The 20,646-nt window shown below is 36.1% G+C and overlaps 1 protein-coding gene across 2 annotated transcripts in view; it reads right to left on the bottom strand.

The window, feature by feature from the left end:
- RB1 (RB transcriptional corepressor 1) overlaps nt 1-20,646 on the bottom strand; it is a 160,260-nt gene that overhangs the window by 35,089 nt on the left and 104,525 nt on the right. The gene's annotated exons all lie outside the window — the stretch shown is intronic.

Genomic DNA, 20,646 nt, shown 5'->3' with positions numbered 1-20,646 from the left:
TGTGCCTACTATCATGTTTTTAGCTGTGTTTCCATGGCGTTGTCTCCCCCTACAATTAGCTCTACTCCCCACAATTCCATCTACAATTCATTCATTCCACAAATACTCACATTCTATGACAGGCACTAGAGCCACTGAGAAGAATATAACATTAATGATAGTACCTACCACATAGGGTTGTTGTGAGAATTAAATAAACTACACAAAGGGTTTGATACAGTACATGGCACATAATAAACATTCCCTAATTCTGCCCTTGAAGAGTTTATAGATTTACCAAATGCCAGGCTAGCACCAAGAACTTTATTTATATTATTTCATTCCCAAAACAAACTCTAGGAGGAAGGTACTATTTTTTAATGTCATTTTACAACTGAAGAAAGGTAGGCTAAGATTAAGTTGCCCAAAGGCACAGTTAGTAAGTGGTGGATCCAGGATTTGGCCAGAAGTTTTTTCACTCCAGTGCCCGGGTTTTTAATCCTTATGCTACAGTCTCTAGTCTAATGAAGGAAACAGATAAGTAAATAAAAAACAGCCATCCAGAGCAGTAAGTTCCATAATCAAAGGATACACAGGGTATATACACTGGAAATCAAGAGAAGGACATCGAATCCAGATTAGGTACCTTAGGGGAAAACTTCCTAGAAGAAGGTTAAGCCTGATTTGAGTCCTACAGATAAAAGTTATTTCAAGTGGAAAGCAGAATAGACAGCTCAGAAACAAGAGAAAATATGGCCCTAGAGAAACTTCACGTAGCTCCCATAAAATGAGGAAAATAATACTCCCTCATAGGGTTGGTTGTTATAACAATTAGATGATAAGTATATAAAGGACTCAGAATGGCACCAGGGGGGTAAGTCCTCAAGACTGAGATGATTCGTTCCATAAAGCTAAAACATAGATTTTATAACAAGGAAAGAGCAGGGGATTAAACTAATTAAAGGATTTTAAGCAGGTGACTAGCAGGGTCCAGATGGGACTTTTAGATAGCTCTAAAATAAAACCCCAGTGACTAGCCTAGCATATAATGGATACTCAAATATTTCTAGAATGTTATACAATATAGCCATATCAAGGATTAAATTAAAATACAGCAAAGCACCAAGAAGAAAAGTGATACGATTTGCTTTCTAATTGACATTAAATATCACCTGTGGCAGCCAGCCTCCAAGATCACCCCAATAATCCCTACCATTGGGTTATTTATATCCTCGTGAAGACTCCTCCTATATTGTTAGACTGTCTGGTCAATGGCATATGGCAGAAGTGACAGCATGCCCTGCAGTTTTATGATCCCGGAAGTCCCATGGAGAGAGGCCACATGGTAAACAAAGGAAGCCTCTAGCTAACAACCAGTGAAGAAGTAATAAGGCCTGCTAACAACCATGTGAGTGAACTGGGAAGCAGATTCTCCAACTCCAGCAAAGCCTTCAGCCGACTGCATCTTTAGTTGACAACTTGAGGGTCACTCCTGAGTGAACAGGAACCAAAACCACACACAGCTAAGCCACTCCCAGATTTCTGACCTTCAGAAACTGTGTGATATAACAAACTTTAGTTATTTTTTTTATTAAATATTTTACTTATTTGTCAGAGAGAGAAAGCATGCGCACAAGCAGGGGTAGTGGCAGGCAGAGGCAGAGGGAGAAGCAGGCTCCCCGCTGAGTCCCAATGTGGGGATCGATTCCAGGACCCTGGGATCATGACCTGAGCCGAAGGCAGATGCTTAACCGACTGAGCCACGGGCATCCCCAAACTAGTTATTTTAAGTTGCCACATCTTGGGGTAATTTCTTATACAGCAAATAGATAATTAATATAGCAACTGACTTTTTTAGAAGACTATAAAGAAAATATTTAGTGGGAGGGGTGCCTGGGTGCCTCAGATGGTTAAGCGTCTGCCTTTGGCTCAGGTCATGATCCCGGGGTCCTGGGATCAAGTCTCGTGTCAAGCTCCCTGCTCAGCGGGGAGCCTGCTTCTCCTTCTGCCTCTCTCTCTGTTTCTCATGAATAAATAAAATCTTTAAAAAAAAGAAAATATTTAGTGGAATACTTAACTTTTGAAAGTTATGTATTTATATCTGTAGCATTATGTCCAGGACTGAGAGACCAGTTTTTCTCTTGGACTCAGGCAAGCTGTCTCATGTCATTACTTATCTGCTTAAATTTAACTGTCAGCATGATCACTCTCTGGACAACACTTCACTATGCTTTGCCACTTAATCTTGTGAAGGAAACCAGACTCTATCAGCAAGATTAGTATAAATCCCACTGAATAAATAATATGCAAGAAAAAGTAGAAGCTCTAAGGCTATTCTAAATTTCATAATTAATACACATTTCTAAAGCAACTATGAACTTTTCCAGAGAGTCAAGGACTTAAATAAAGGTTATCAAGTCAAGGTGTTCCTAAAAGAGATTCTGGTTATCCAAGTAAGCACAAAGTCTCTAGTGCTAGTAGAAAAATTAATAATAGGGGCGCCTGGGTGGCTCAGTCGTTAAGCGTCTACCTTTGGCTCAGGTCATGATCCCAGGGTCCTGGGATCGAGCCCCACATTGGGATCCCTGCTCGGCGGGAAGCCTGCTTCTCCCTTTCCCACTCCCCCTGCTTGTGTTCCCTCTCTCGCTGTCTCTCTCTGTCAAATAAATAAAATCTTAAAAAAAAAGAAAAATTAATAACAGAAGTGGAAGATGGGAATTGCTATTGTTTTCTGGGTATTTTAAGGAATATTATTGGACCTATGTTACAGGGAATGTTTTTGTACTAGCCTAAGCCAAATCATTATAAGATCATTTTACCCTGCAAAAGGAAACTCGAATACAAAATAGATAATCTAGGCGGGCCTTGACCTTTCTGACAGTTCTTTCTCATTTTACTTTACTACTTTTTTAATATTGATATTCCTCAGGATGTTCTTGCCAATATATATGCTGGTTGAGCCACTATCACAGCTTTAATTATGTATTTCTCCTAAATCTACATTTCTGACTAAAGGTACTTATTCAAGTTCCAGATCCATTATTTCCAGCTAGATATCTCAGACCTCCACATTGATAAGGCAAACATTTTGTGACAAACATGTCAAATATTCACATGTTCAAACATTAACATGAACTCATTACCCTCATCACCAATCAGCTATGACTCCTTCAATATCTTCTTTGGTTAACTGTGTTATCAACCCCCTAACCACTGACAGTACAAATCTTGGAATTATCCTCAGTTCTATCCAGGCTCCTAAGTTTTGGAGATTCATCCTTTTATTTTTAACATATATATATCTTTATATTTAAAACTGGTGTCTTGTAAATAGCACAGAGTTGGGTCTTTCTTTTTTAACCACTTTGACAATCTTTGCCTTTTTATTGGGATGCTAAGACCATTTATATTTAATGCAGTTACTGATAATGGTTAGTTTAAATACTACATCTATTTGTTCCATCAACTTCTTTATTCCCTTCTTGACAAAGGTGCAAAAGCAAATCAACGGAAAAAGGATAGGCTTTACAACAAATAATGCTTGAAAATATCCATAAGCCCAAATAAAAGAACTCTGGCCTAAATCTCCAAACTTGTACAAAAGTAAACTAAAAATTGGGTGCCTGGGAGGCTCAGTTGGTGAAGCATGGGACTCTTGATCTCAGGGTTGTGAGTTCAAGCCCCATGTTGGGTGTAGAGATTACTTAAAAAATAAAATCTTTACAAAAGATTTTTAAAAAATAAACTAAAAATGGATCATGTTTTTAAATATAAAATGTGAAGCTATAAAACTTAAAAAGAAAAGCATAGGGGAAAATCTTTGGGATCTTAAACTTGACACCACAGGCATGATCCATAAAAGAAAAAATAAATTAGGCTTCATCAAAATTTAAAGCTTTGGCTATGAGAAGAGGATAAAAAAAGAAGCTATAGACTAGGAGAAATTATTTGTAAGCCACATCTCCAATAATAGACTAGTGCCAAATATATAAAGAACTTGACAAACTCAATGGTAATAAAACAAACAATCCAATTAGAAAATGGGCAAAGATATTAGAAGACATTTCACCAAAGAGGAAATACAGATCACAAACACAGAAAAGATATTCAATATCATTAGCCATCATCCTAATGGGAAATGTAAAGTATAAACTCCATGAGCTATCCCTATACTGTCAAAATGGCTAAAATAAAAAAAAGTGACAATATCAAATGATGGCAAGGATATAGAGAAACTGGAGCCCTCATATATTGCTGGTGGGAATTTAAAATGGTACAACCACTCTAGAATATACTCTGGCAGTCTGATTAAATAAAACACACAATAACCACACAATTCTGCAATTGTTCTCTTTGGGTATTTATCCCAAAGAAATGAAAACTCAAGTTCATATAAAACCTGTGCACAAAGTTCACAGCAGCTTTACTTGTGATACTTAGAAACTGGAATCAGCCCAGATATTCTTCAATACAAGTATGGTTAAAGAAACTGTAGTACATTCACACTATGAAATATTAATCAGCAATAAAAAACTACAAACTATTGATACATGTAATATCTTAAATATATCTCTAGAAAATTTGACTGAGTGAAAAAAATAGATAACCCTAAAAAGATAATAGTATTTGATTCCATTTATGTTACATTTTGAAATAACAAAATCTTAGAAATAGAAGGCAGATTAATAGTGACCAGGTGTTAAGGACAGGCATGAGAGGCTGGAGGGATGTGGGTTTAGCTCCTTGTATGATGGGTGCAGTTCCTTATCTGATACAACTGTTCAATTTCTTAACTGTAGTGGTAGATATATGAACCTACGCATGCTGTCCCCAGGTCAGGCTGCCAGGTGTCTCTTAGTTGGCGGTGGGAGGTGGGGAGGTGGAGGGTGGAATCTAACTGGTGTCCCTCCAGAGCCCTGCTGTCTCTAAGGCAAGGAAGGGAAGTCTTGGGACAGGCTACCTGTTGTGGCTGTGTCCCTTCTGCTGATTCCATTTGCTGCTCCAAGCCTCCTGGTGAGCAAAGGCAATCTTAGGAATCTTGAGCTTGTGGTAATAGCACTTGAAGCAAAATGGTTAATGCTATTTCCAGACATTGCTAATGGAGCAATGGTGTAATAACCTGTCTAAAAAAATCCACTTTTTCATTATTAAGACTGAATCGCAAAACAGATTCACTGAAGTAGAGAACTAAATCTTAAGATTTCAATTTATAGTATGGCCAAATGGAAAGTATTTTTATTAAAAAGATTATTTCTTCTAGTTGTCAATATTTTAAGAACATATTTTCAAGTAACCTTTAAATAAATATGGAGGTAACAGATAAAAGTTTTAAGACATGCTCCTTCTCAAGAAGAAACTAATTCAAAGGTGATGAATAAAACAAATCTTAATAAACCAAACTATACACTTCTCTAGTTCAGCTGAAATTTTCTCAAATATATCAGTGTTTTGTAATGCACAGTATAGCTACTAAAAAGAAAAAAATGCATTTTCATTAACAGCAAAACAGTTTTATCAAGTAAGAATTAAGCTTTAATAGTGTTTCTGACTAGTAATTTTAAATGGTTTACATAAAGTCTGTCTTCTGTAGCATACTTATTTAAGGCTCATTTGGTGGCAGAAATTCTTAGACCAAAAACTTTTGCTAGATTCATCCCAGCAGGTATACTACTTTGAGGTAGTCCCTGAAAAAGCCTTCTCTATATTAGAAAGCAAGACAGCAGAATCTCAACTCTTTCCTTCAGATTGTATATATCTTAGATAAGAATTTTATTGCTTCTGACCAACAATTGTTTTTAAATTTACAAAGTAGTAAATATAAAATGACTTTCAGTGTTTTAAAACATCAAAGTACATTCTATTTTCTAATTAACCCACATATACTTATATAAACAGAAAAGCACATATGCAGGGGCGCCTGGGTGGCTCAGTCATTAAGCATCTGCCTTCAGCTCAGGTCATGATCCCAGGGTCCTAGGATCGAGCCCCGCATCGAGCCCCACATCGAGCCCCACATCGAGCCCCACATCAGGCTCCCTACCCTGTGGGAAGCCTGCTTCTCCCTCTCCCACTCCCCCTGCTTGTGTTCCCTCTCTTGCTGTGTCTCTCTCTGTCAAATAAATAAATAAAATCTAAAAAAAAAAAAAAAAGGAAAGCACATATGCATTTTTTTTAAAAAGCTTAAAGTCTAAAAAGTTAATCTATTCGTAAAAGGTTCCATTTCAGATATGTCATAATGGAAGGTACCAAGGCTTTAGTAGTTTATATGTATGTTCATGTCAGAAATTAGTTTATTTTTCATATTGTTTAAAATGGATGGTGGCTAAAATCATTTTGAAAAATTTATGGTAAGATAGATTAAAAGATACAGTAGAAAATGTTCTTATCTAGTAGAAAATGTTTTTATCTAATAGGACATATGAAGAAAAAACAGTGTTCCCTTCTAAACCTTGAAGATACTATTCTCTGATTTCAACTATGTAAGTATAATAGCAAACACTTAAATTAAACCTCCATCTTGGGGCACCTGCCTGGCTCAGTTGGTGGATCATGCGACTCTTGATCTCAGGGTTGTGAGTTCAAGGCCAACCTTGCATGTAGAGATTACTTAAAAATAAAATCTTAAAAAAAAAAAAACAAAAACTTAGAACCTAAGTGTTCATTGATGGAATGGATGAAGGAAATGTGCTGTATATAGAATATTATTCAGTCATAAAAGAGAAGAAAATCTTGCCATTTGCAACAGTATGGATAGACCTTAAGGCATTATGCCAAGTGAGGTAAGTCAGAGAAAAACAAATACAGTATGCTCTCACTTATATGTGGAATTCAAAAAAAACAAAAACAAAAAAACACTGAGCTCACAGATACAGAGAACAGACACGAATCCCAGAGGGGTCGGGGGTAGGGCGAAATGGATAAAGAGGTCAAAAGGTACAAAATTCCAGTTTATTTTAAAATAAATAAGTCATGGGTAGGTAATGTACAGCATGGTGACTACAGTTAATAATATTGTATATTTGAAAGTTGCTAAGAGAGCAAATCTTAAAAGTTCTCATCACAAGTTTTGATGTTGATGAATGTTAATTATACTTCTTATGGTAATCATTTCACAACATATACAAATACTGAATCATTATATTGTACACCTAAAACTAATATAATGTTATATGTCAATTATATCTCAATAAAAAGCTTCTGCACAGCAAAGGAAACAATCAACAAAACTAAGGCAACCTACAGAATGGGAGAAGACATTTATTTGCAAACGACATATCTGATAAAGGGTTAGTATCCAAAATCCATGAAGAACTTATAAAACTCTACATGCAGCAAATGAATAATCCAATTTAAAAATGGGCAGAAGACATGAATAGACATTTTTCCAAGGACATCATACAGATGGCTAACAGACACATGAAAAGATGCTCAACATCACTCATCATCAGGGATGCAAATCAAAACTGCACTGAGATATCACCTCACACCTGTCAGAATGGCTAAAAACAACACAAGAAACAACAGGTGATGGCGAGGATGTAGAGAAAGGGGAAACTTCCTGCACTGTGTGGCAGGAATGCAAACTGGTGCAGCCATTCTGGAAAACAGCATGGAGGTTCCTCAGAAAGTTAAAAATAGAACTACCCTACGATTCAGCAATTGCATTACTAGGTATTTACCCAAAGGACACAAAAATACTGTTTTAAAGGGGCACATGCACCCAGAGGTTTATAGCAGCATTATCAATAATAGCCAAATTATGGAAACAGCACAAGTGTCCATGGACTGATGAATGGGTAAAGAAGAGGTGATATATACATACAATAGAATATTATTCAGTCATAAAAAAGAATGAAATCTTGCCATTTGCAATGATATGGATGGAGCTAGAAAGTATTATCCCAAGTGAAAGAAGTCAGTCAGAGAAAGACAAATACCATATGATTTCACTCATGTGTGGAATTTAAGAAACAACACAAATGAGCAAAGGGGAGAAAGAGAGCTACAAACCAAGAAACAGATTCTTAACTATAGAGAACAAACTTATGGTTACCAGAGGGGAGATGGGTGGGGAAATGAGTTAAATAGGTGATGGGGATTAAGGAGTGCACTTGTTGTGATGAGCACTGAGTAATGTATGGAAGTGTTGAATCACTATATTGTACACCTAAAACTAATATGACACTATGTGTTAACTAACTGGAATTTAAATAAAACTTTAATATGTACATATATATATTTTTAGGGGCACCTGGGTGGCTCAGATGGTTAAGCATCTGCCTTTGGCTCAGCTCGTGATCCCAGGGTCCTGGGATCAAGTCCCACACTGGGCTCCTGGCTCAGCGGGGAGCCTGCTTCTCCCTCTCCCTCTGCCTCTCCCCCTGCTCATGCTCTCTCTGTATCTCTCTGTCTCAAATGAATAAAATCTAAAAAAACTAAAAAAATAAAATCTAAAAAAATACATATATATATATTTTTTAAAAACTAGAAAATGACAGACAGCTGATTTATTACAGCAGGAGAGTTGTGTTACCTTTTCTAATTTTTTTCTATTACTCTTTAAGAATCTTAGTATCTCTCCTACATTATAAACAATAAATTTATTCTTAGGAAAAATTATTGAAAAACTAGCCTCATGGAATGATTCATATGTGCCTAAAAACTGATCGAGTTGTGTCAAAGAAAAGTGAAGTCATGGTTCCAAAAATGAGCAGGGCTAGGTAACAAGTTGTGTCAGAACACAAGAGTAAGGAAAAGAGTTGGCTCCTTGAAGGACTGACACAGAATCTAAAGGTGGATCCAAAATAGGACACCATGTTATGATGGAGAAAAGATAACTGTGATATAAGTACTTTTAAGATCACAGATGCTCATTCAGGCATATGTAGGACAGATAATTAACAGAAGTCAAGGAAGTCAATTGATAATAATCTATCAGATGTCACTGCTATCAGGGAAACTGAACCCAGGAGAAAATTCAGTCCTGAGGTAATAGGGTGCTAGCCAAAGCATCAAAGAGTAAAAGATGAACCTGATAACTGCACAGGAAGGCAGAAGTCAGGGTGGGATCTGACTTGAAATGAAATTATTGGCCTGGGGCTCCTTTTAATGAAAGACAGGTACTCTCCTAGAAGTATTTAGTTTCAAGAATGCTGTCAAGTAGCCAAAACCAAACCAAACCAAACCAAGTTTATAAGGTGTCATGCAAAGGAAAAATTACAAGTAGACCTGTGGAATTTTATCAAGTTGAAATGCTATTTGGAGATTTCCAATTGCCATGAAAATTCTGGGTACAAGAACCTGGTGAGTGAAGTTATGGAAGATGAGGCTGGAAATACAAATTGAGGAGGGTGTTTTTAAAGACTGTTTATCAGTTAAGGGTTAGTCCCTGAGACATCCACATGATTCATTCCTTCACTTCTGTTCAAATGTCCCCTTATCAGCAAGCCTGTCCTAGAACACTTTCCTTTTCCTCCTAAATGTATTTTTCATCAGAGATCTTACCACCATATGACCAATAATGTAATTACTTATTGATTGCACGTCTCCCCCAAATAAAATATAAATAAGCTCAGGAATTTTTTTCCCCCGCTGTATTTCCAGCAACTGGAAGAGCCCCTAGCACACAGTTGGCGCTCAGTAAATATTTGCTATTGAGTAAACAAATAAATATCAGCAGATCCAAGATTAAAGATAACATAAGAAGGAAAAAATTCAAATGTGCCTATCCTATTTCCCTATCTATATAACCAGGACAACAATCCAGCAACTGTTCTTTGGTCTGGCTGAAGCAGTCCACTTTTAACTAAAAACAACAACAAAAAGCTGGGCTTTAAAAGGGGCCCTTTTGTAGAGTCAGTTCTTCCGGTCTTTTGTTTCTAAACTTTCTGTGAGGCAGTACTGGTGACATCTGGTATTGACAGGAAACACTCAAGTTTTCCAAGAATGTGAAGTCAGTTGATTAAAATAATCACACCAGCAAACCAATAAAAGAAGCAATCATGGAAATTTCCTTCTGGGAATGGATTACCCTGGTTTAGAATCTTACTGATTAATTCTTCCATATACCTTGAGTATCAGTATCTGTTAAAAGAGCCTGTCTCTTTGAATTCTAGTTAAGAGCAAAACATCTGCATAATGCAGATTAATTTAAATGTATTTGAAATAATGTTCATAGAACTAGATCTTAAAAATCTGTCATTTGTAAGGAAGAAAAAGAAAAAAAGGAATCTAAATTATGTACACTCATTTTTATTTTGAAAGCCAAAGCTTTAAAAATTAAAAATATTAATCCAGGTATCAAAAACTGCAAGTCACTTTTAAGTTAAAAGAAAAAATTATATTCTTGTTCAGATCCTTCTCCCATTTTTTTAATGGATTGTTAATTTTCATTAGCTTTATTCTTTTTTTTTAAGATTTTATTTATTTATTTGAGAGAGAGAGAGAATGAGAGATAGAGAGCACGAGAGGGAAGAGGGTCAGAGGGAGAAGCAGACTCCCCGCTGAGCAGGGAGCCCAATGTGGGACTCGATCCCAGGACTCCAGGATCATGACCTGAGCCGAGGGCAGTCGCTTAACCAACCGAGCTGCCCTATTCTTTTTTTTTTTTTTTATTAAGTAAACTCTATGCCCAACATGAAGTGTGCACTCACAACCCCAAGAATCCCATACTCTCCTGAATGATCCAGGTGCCCACCATTATATTATTATATGAAGTGCAATATGATAAACTGACATTTTCTTCTACTCTACGTATTCCAGCAACAAAACTGTTTAGTCAAATGTATCTTTTCCTTTAAAACTGAAGACTTCATATAATACTTAGAAAGTCTCTACTACTCTGTTATTTTTAAGTATACTCAATTTTTTCCCAGAAGTTTATGGAATCTTTTTTTTTCTTTAAGAGTCTTTTTTTACATTTAAATACTTGATCTAGTTGGCATTTATTTTGGTACAAAAAGTTAAAGTCCAGGGGCGCCTGGGTGGCTCAGATGGTTAAGCGTCTGCCTTCGACTCAGGTCATGATCCCGGGGTCCTGGGATTGGGTCCTGCATCAGGCTCCCTGCTCAGCAGGCAGCCTGCTTCTTCCCCTCCCTCTGCTTCTCCCCCTGCTCATGCTCTCTCTCTCTATCTCTGTGTCTTGAATGAATTAAAAAAAAAAAAAAATCTTAAAAGTCCAGGGGACCCTGGGTGGCTCAGTTGGTTAAGCATCTGACTTCGGCTCAGGTCATGCTCTCAGGGTCCTAGGATAGAGTCCCAGGTCATCATGCTCCCTGCTGAGTGGGGAGTCCACTTGCCCCACTCCCTCTGACTCTTCCCCCTCTCCTGCTCTCTAATAAATAAAATCTTAAAAAAAAAAAAGTTAAAGTACACTTCTTTCCCTTTTTAAATTACTTCCCTGATGACCCACTGAGCATTTACTGAACTATCCATATTTTTCTCTACTGATTTGAAGTGCTAATATATTTCCCCAGGTTCATAGTCTATTTCTAGGCTCAAATTCACTCAGAACTAAAGAACTGCAAATTAAATGAGATACCACTTTTGACCTATTAATTAAGGAAGGGTTTAAAAGGCTCATAATAATCTGGTTTAGAGGAGGGTGTGAGAAATAGGTATTACTGATAGGAACATGAATGGGAAGGAAAGACAAAATTTTTGGAAGTAAAATCACTAGGTTATACTATATATGTATATTACACTACATGTAATACACAATATATACACACTATACACACACACACACACACACACACACACCATTTTATTCAGGACATTCACCGAAAATCTATTGGGATTTTTAGTGAAATAGCATTAAACTTATAGATTTGTCCCAGTAAAACTGCATGTCACATATTCAGGTATTCTTCTATGGCCTTCATTAAAGCTTTGTGTCTTTTGTTTTCATCTAGATCCTGTTCTTTCCCAATTACATTTATTCTTAAGGTATTTTATACTATTTGCTGTCCTAAGTGGAATCTTTTATCCATTACATTTTCCAGTTGATTATTGCTAATGCAGGGATTGTCTTATTTAATGAGAGTGACACCAGTTAATCAAAAAAGCTGGGGAGGCCTGGGTGGCTCAGTCGGTTATGTGTCTGCCTTCGGCTCAGGTCATGATCCCAGGGTCCTGGTACCAAGACTGCTTCCCCACCCTGGCTCATGCTTGTTCTCTTCAAATAAATAAATAAAATTGAACCACATCAACAATGTGTGTCTATTATCACTATGTATAGAGTAAGAACATAAAGACTCTTGCAGAGCAATCTGAGAATAGAGAATCAATCCTTCTAGTTTATGACATCCCCTATAAACTTTTACAGATGTACACATCTAACTCAACGATGTATTTTCAGCAACTTGCCTCTGAGTCACTCCAAAGCACCAAACTTGGTTTCCATAAAACACAATTTCATTATTGGGAACAAAAGAACTCAAGTGTATCAAAGAGCAGCTTTCTGGCCACAAGCATTCAGATTTTCAGGAGCATCCTAAAAGAGCAATCCTTCCCTATCTCCATACTTCAGTAATGGATAAAGTCAACAAATGCTTATTGAAATAAACTAAAAATTAACACTGGATTTCTAATAATAAACACTGCTGGAAAATGTTAAATTTACTATTTACAGGAAACCCCTTTTCTAATTATTTAAAAGAAACAGAAATATTTCCTTCCTATCCATATAAAATTTGGTGCATACTTTTTCCAATTCCAAACTCTTTTAAAAAATCAATATAGATGAAGCTAAAAGTGAAGGATGGTTGCATTATGATTTTAATCTACTCCAAGAGGTTAAGCTAAATTTGTCATAATTTTAGACTACAATCGTTCCCCAAAAGTCTACATAGCTTACACATATAAAAACAAAGTTCTTCTCTCCTTAACATTCACCTAAGCTATGAACCAAGGTTCTTATTTTGTGTTAAGAAAAAATAAGGAATAGCAGGAAAACATGACTAGACATCAGGAAACTGGAATACTAGTTCCAGCCCCCCCCCCCCCCCCCCCCCCGCCGCACTCATTCAATTGCATTCTCTAACTTAACAACAAAGTACAAGGAACTGGGTTGGGTACTTAATAGTGAGGACCCGGTTTCTAGTTCTGGCTTCATGATTCTCCATCATTTAATCACTTATCTAATTCTAGACAAACCACAACTTCTCTGAATTTCACTTTCTTGGAGACAATAATATATGTTCTTTGTATCATTTAAAATTAGTATGAACATTAAATTAGAAATGTAAGGTCTGAAAAGGATTCTAAAGATCTAGTTCAATATTCTTTTTTTACAAATATATAATAGAGAAGTTAAATTATTTGCTCAATGTCACATTAATTTTTAGTAGCAGAGCCGGAATTACGAGTCTAAGTCCCTTAACACCTAGATTGGTTTTTTTACACTATATCTTCCTGCTTCTAAAGTAGGTGAAAGATTTTTAAAAACCACAACCAACCTATAATCTTCCTCAACTGTATTTTATAACCAAATTAACCCCTATGCCCCCAAGCATACTTTGGATGTGATGAATTAACTTCTCTTCTAGAAATTTAGAGTGGAACTAATTATGTAGCATTCTTGAGAAAATTGAGAAAACTGTCACTCAAATCATTTTATGTGTTTTTGGTTGAAAAAGACAACATGACTATACTGATAGTACTATACTAAGACATTATTACCAGGCATGGCTCTAGCCTTCAAGACTTTAAATGTGAAACTCTTATTCAACTTTATTTTTTTTTAAAGATTTATTTATTTATTTGAAAGAGAGAGAGAGAGAGAGCGCACATGAGACGGGGGAGGGTCAGAGGGAGAAGCAGACTCCCCGCCGAGCAGGAAGCCCGATGCAGGACTCGATCCTGGGACTCCAGGATCATGACCTGAGCTGAAGGCAGTCGCTTAACCAACTGAGCCACCCAGGCGCCCTCTTATTCAACTTTAAAGGCTTGCCTTCTTGAGACATTACCTCCTCTGAAGGCACTTTAACCGACTTGGTTGACTCTCATCTCCATTTTGTATAAACATCGATTGTTATACTCTGTACTGCAATTATTTCTTTGTTTTTTAATCTTAACCGAATTGAATGAATATGTCTTAAAAGGAAGACAGACTAAATACTATGGAAGTATAGAAAAAAACTGATGAAATTGAGAGGTCTCCATAAAAAATGTGATAGGATTTTAAGAGGCAGAGATGAAAGAGTCGGAGCAGGGAGAGATAGGAAAAAAGGAAGAAGGAACAACTCAAAGTGTTGGCAGTAATAAATATATTTACTCAAGTTTTAAGTCTTACATCACAACATTCCTGTTCCTCTTAATTTCCTTTACCCTCTTTGCTTGAACCTGCTTCAACTACCATTCCCATCTACTTTTAGTTTGCTATAAATCATCATTCATCACCCTAAAAATCTTTCTTCTACTTCCACCCAACCCTACAAGCTGGTTCAACCCTCTGAACTTGGGTAGATGTCTTATGCTCGAGTAAAGAGTAACAAAAATTACTAAGTGTTTGCAATAATGATGGAAAGGTAAACCACTTTCAAATTATATCAACACACAGTAATGTTAAATTTGTTTAACTAAAAGATCTTTTTATATAAAATAAATATATTCTATTGACATAAATTACAAATGTTCATTTCTCAAATTGAAAGTTTTGTTCATGTCTGAACTTAAAAAATTCATCCTAATTGGCTTCAGAAGATTCTAAAGTGAGAAAACTTTTTTAATAAGTATAAATTTGAGATGGGAGAGAATGTTTGAGTCACATCTCATCACAACAAAAATTTGCTGCATTCAAAACAAAGTAAGTTTAGAGTATTATTCTTACATTTTAAAATTTCACTATTCCACACTTTATTTTGAGCTTGAACAACTTTATTTCAGTTTAAGTTTCACAACACTCCCATCCAATTGTTTTATAAATCTCGTATTCTCGATGTTATTTTAGGTACAAATCCAATTATGGCCATCAAAACTTTTAATGAGAAATCACGTTAGAGTTTTGATCAATTTTATAATAAAAACATGGCATCTTATTTGTGCTTTGGAAAGAAAACTTTTTATTTATTTATTTTTAAATATTTATTTATTAGAGAGAGAGAGAGAGAGCAGGGGGAGGGGGAGAATGAGAGAGAGAGAATCTTAAGCAGACTCCCCACTGAGAGTGGAGCCTGAGGCAAGGCTCGATCTCAGGACCCTGAGATCACGACCTGAACTGAAATCAAGAGTTGGACACTTAACTGACTGAGCCACCCAGGCACCCCAGAAAAATCTTTTAAAAAATAATTCTATAGAAATACAAAGTAAAGTCTTTTTCAATGTTACATCTTTACAGCATAACAAAATGTTAACAAAATTCCCCTTATGAGACTCTTGTATTAAGCAAAGAATATTTCTTGTACATATTTCTTGTACCTGTTTTCAAAATTAGAAATCCTTAAACATAAAAAATGAAAAGTGACTCCTTGATTTGTTATACCTGAGAGTGAAAAAAACCAAACTAGCAGCTTAAGCATTCAAAGTATTAAAAGAATCAGAATCAGATACAGAAGCAGGAAGGGACCTCTTAGCAGTCCAACCCCCTCAATTTATAGCCAAGGAGCCAGAACCTTAGGAAGGTCAAATGACTGCATAACAAGCTTCTCTGATTCTTTGCTGGTGCTCTGTACACAACACTTTCACACTTCCCTATCAAAATGAAAAAAATTACAGATTTACATTTTATTGCCTACATACACAATTCTGTACTTCATTCATAACCTGCACTAGCAAATAGTCTTTTTCCTTCTAGTCTATCCATAGAGAAAAACTTTCAAAATATTTCAGAGATTTCCAGATATTTCAAGAAGTAGCCTACTGGACTTGCTAATCCCTCACTTCTTTAGATCCATGGTCTCTTACCTGTTCTTAGTCACAGAATCTCATCAAAGCCATGGAGCCAGTCCTCAGGGGAATGAATAAAACAGGAGTTTTAGAGATGTCAAGGTCTTTAGGTGGAGATCCCTTGCACTAGACTATCAAACTTTCCTCAGAATTAAACCAGAATTACCACATATATTTGGACTATATTAATCTACCAACATATGTTTCTCAGAACCATAATTTGACATTGGGTACTCTTCTTAAATTGAGGTCCAATGAGAAATGGCATATGTTCTGCCACTAGAAAACAACCTCCTATGGTCATTTAATGGTTCACCTGTAAAGATTCACAATGTATTTCTGAGATAAAGCAAAGAAGATTCTCCCTTGACACTCTGGAATGTTTTCTTTCATTAAATGAAAGCAACATAATCCACCAAGTTTTCCTTTTCTGCCTTGCATCAAATGCAGTAGCTTCTCTTAGCCTAGATTTTTCAAACATCATTATTTCACATATTGCCCCTTCCCACCCTTCTCTCTCCCCACCTAACACTTGGCTTTTATTCTTTTGCTAATATATAATGAATTTGGGTTTTAAGACTTTTTTGCCTTTTGCAAACTTTTATTTGGTTCAAAATGAACAATTTTTAGAATAATGAAAATGACTAATATATAGAATAATTTCTCACATTTAAATTTTTTTAAGGTTTTTATTTTTTTGACAGAGAGACAGAACAAGTAGGCAGAGCAGCAGGCAGAGGGAGAGGGAGAAGCAGGCTCCCCACTGAGCAGCGAGCCTACACGGGGCTCCATCCCAGGACTCTGGGATCATGACCTGAGCCGAAGGCAGATGCTTAACCGACTGAGCCACCCAGGTGCCCCACATTTAAACTTTTTAACTGTTCTATACTTTCTTTTTAAACTTTTAAAGTTTAGGTATAATTTACATTTAATAAAACACTAAAATCTTAAATGTTTATTCTATCAGTTATGACAATTTTAAAATTATCATTTGCTTTATATTCTTTTTGGAAGCAAGAAGGGTATAAATGAATAAATAGTTGATGGATTCATGAGTTGATCTGTGACAGGCTAGCAGGGGGGAAATAGAAAAGGGTGGGACTGGAAATAAGAAGACAAGGCATTATAACAACCATACAGGCAAGAGTGACAGGGTTACCCCAGAAAGGTGGCAGTGAGAATTAAAGGGAGACAAGATAAAAATGATACTGCTATCAAGGTCAGAAAATAACCATTATGAAACCAAAGAGACAGTAAGAATGGCTGAGGAGCACACTTAACACATTATTTGTTTATAGTGGGTGTCCAATAAAGATTTATTTATTCATCCAATGAACTATTATGAGCCTATTTTGAATCAGGCATAAAAAAGACGAACCACGGGCGCCTGGGTGGCTCAGTTGGTTAAGCGACTGCCTTCGGCTCAGGTCATGATCCTGGAGTCCCGGGATCGAGTCCCGCATCGGGCTCCCTGCTCAGCAGGGAGTCTGCTTCTCCCTCTGACCCTCCCCCCTCTCATGTGCTCTCTCTCTCTCATTCTCGCTCTCTCAAATAAATAAATAAAATCTTTAAAAAAAAAAAAAAGACGAACCACGAGAGACGATGGACTCTGAAAAACAAACTGAGGGTTCTAGAGGGGAGGGAGGTGGGGGGATGGGTTAGCCTGGTGATGGGTATTAAAGAGGGCACGTTCTACTACTGGGTATTTACCACAAAGATACAAATGTAGGGACCCGAAGGGGTACGTGTACCCCAATGTTTATAGCAGCAATGTCCACAATAGCCAAACTGTGGAAAGAGCCAAGATGCCCATCGACAGATGAATGGATAAAGAAGATGTGGTATATATACACAATGGAATATTATGCAGCCATCAAAAGGAATGAGATCTTGCCATTTGCAACGACGTGGATGGAACTGAAGGGTGTTATGCTGAGTGAAATAAGTCAATCAGAGAAAGACATGTATCACATGACCTCACTGATATGAGGAATTCTTAATCTCAGGAAACAAACTGAGTGTTACTGGAGTGGTTGGGGGTGGGAGGGATGGGATGGCTGGGTGATAGACTTTGGGGAGGGTATGTGCTACGGTGAGCGCTGTGAATTGTGCAAGACTGTTGAATCACAGATCTGTACTTCTGAAACAAATAACGCAACATATTTTAAGAAAAAAGGAAAAGAAGAAGATAACAGGAGAGGAAGAAAAGGGGAGTATGTCAGAGGGGGAGACGAACCATGAGAGATGATGGACTCTGAAAAACAAACTGAGGGTTCTAGAGGGTAGGGGGGTGGGGGGATGGGTCAGCCTGGTGATGGGTATTAAAGAGGGCACGTTCTGCATGGAGCACTGGGTGTTACGAACAAACAATCAATCATGGAACACTGCATCAAAAACTAATGATGTAATATATGGTGATTAACATAACAATAAAAAAATTTAAAGAGGGCACGTTCTGCGTGGAGCACTGGGTGTTATGCACAAACAATGAATCATGGAACACTACATCAAAAACTAATGATGTAATGTATGGTGATTAACATAACAATAAAAAATTTTTTAAAAAAGTTACAGCATAGGGGGAAAAAAAGGAAAAAAAAAAGTCAGATTCTTGCCTCCTCAATATCATAGCTGTAGCAGAAATTTAGTCAAGATCTCACAAGTTGCCCAAATCTTTAAACTTCTAATAGTTAACTAACAGAATACTCTCTCTCAACCCTAAAAAACGAGTTACACAACTAAATGATTTATACTATTATTGTAGTGAATAAAAGGTCCACTTTATAGACTAGCTGGCTATTTACCTGGCTTCTTGATAAAATTAAAATTTGAAAAGTGAAGACTCACATAATCAGAGTCACTAAATTTCAAATCAGCGGTACATGTTTTTTCAGGGCCCTAGAAAGCCCCACTCAAGAAATAAGTTGATTCACAGACTTAAATTTCAGAAGTGTACAAATCTCATATTAAAATAACAGTTTTGTCTGAGGCTATCAAATACAAAGCACCTATTAAATATACTCAATTCCCTATATTTATTTAACTCCCTTTGTAAGCAGTTACTATATTTTTCAAATCTTAACCTCAGGAATTTTCAAGGTATCTAATTTCACTTTGGTTCCTTAATTAGAAGACAAATTAAGTATCTTGAAAAATCCAGCATTTAATAATCTCTGAAGCAGACGGCCCCTCTGCTATTGCTCTTTTCCTTAACAGAAACAGTTTTCAACAAAAGTAAAGTTTATTACTATGATTCATTCATCAGCAAACATGTATCACTAACAGGGTCAAAACCTGTGTTAAGAATTAAAAATACAAACATATACTAACATCCTGATAATAACAAAAAGCTTAGTTCAACAAATAGTGATCTATAAGCACCAATAACTCAAACACGAAAAACTAGAAATGAATAGTTAAGTGAATAACAAGTCCAGTGAATAACAACATCAATATGTAGAAGAATATTCCAATGCAGAATTAATACATTTTACCTCTTTGTTTGAGACAATGCCATATTAAAATGAAAGCAGAAGTAAACAAGGTCAGGGCATAAGACTGCTTATTATTTTATTTAATGATGACTAAAGAGATTATCGATTTAACAGATTACTAAGAAACTACAATAGAAAATTTTTCTCAATAAGAACACAAGCTTATTAACTACTCCTTATTTCATTACTATTCACCTGCTTTCTAATATGAACACTTGTACACATGCTACCTCTTTTTCATACCAGAGCGATACACAAAGAATTCAACCCTTTAACGTTTAAGTTTATTGATTATAAATAATACTCATTTTTTGGTGTCACTTGATTATAAATTTCCCAGTCAAAACAAAAAAAAAAAGAGAATACGATTCAGGCAAGATTCATCAACAAACAACAGAAGGTGCTAAACTTAATTTTATAATGAAAAAGGTAAAAAATCAGCATAAAACATATTACTGCAACATATTACTTTTAAATTAGGTAATTTAGGAAGGAAAAACAAATCACTCTTAAATTCCCTAAATTTCCCTAATAGATACTTCGAAAGACAGAGTTTTGGCCCAAACTGAACCAAACTAGAAAACAGCAACAGTAAACTGTAACTGGATCTAGCCTTCTCTGAAAAATGGTAATTTAGAACAAGAAAAACACGTATGTGTCCAGAGGTTGTGGTATTGTCAATCCCCGAGGAAGTAACATCCATATTCAATTACCTCCATCCTGCACATACTTTATTCTTCCAAGTTCTTTGGACTTTAAAAAAATGAGTATCCCTTAAATATAAATATATTCCGAAACAACTCATAGGAGCTTTTAAATGAAAACAAAATCTGAACCACACATAGTTAATGTCATATTAAGAGGGGTAAGAGGCAGGTTGAGGGTAATGAAAATAAAATTATGAACCTAAAATTAAGCCAAGTAGTATAACTTTTATTCTCCAAAACTTATTTCATTCAATTTAGGGGGGAAAAAAGTTTGTTTAAAAAAACACAAGTTAGTTCCGTGCATAAGTAAGATTAATACCATGCCAAACATGAACATTCTTGAATTTATTCTTTGGTGAAAGTAATTTAAAAATCGGAAGTGCTCTAAAATATTAACTCAATTTTATAGGAAAGAGGAAAGAATGTTAGAAAATTGTTTATCAAAAATGGAAGAGATGTAGGATTGGAGCCATTCACAATCATACCAATTAAATCTCGATGTGCAATTATGGCAAACAAAAGCCAGGAGTGGCAAAATTACCACTGGTCAGTCAAATATTTTTTACGCCTAGGGCGCCTGG

This window comes from Callorhinus ursinus, unplaced genomic scaffold (assembly GCF_003265705.2).
Source record: "Callorhinus ursinus isolate GAN/ISIS: 27379988/994484 unplaced genomic scaffold, GSC_fseal_2.0 scaffold7, whole genome shotgun sequence".
Lineage (NCBI taxonomy): Eukaryota > Metazoa > Chordata > Mammalia > Carnivora > Otariidae > Callorhinus > Callorhinus ursinus.
The sequence above is the reverse complement of the archived record's forward strand: the minus strand, read 5'-3'. Positions and strand labels throughout refer to the sequence as shown.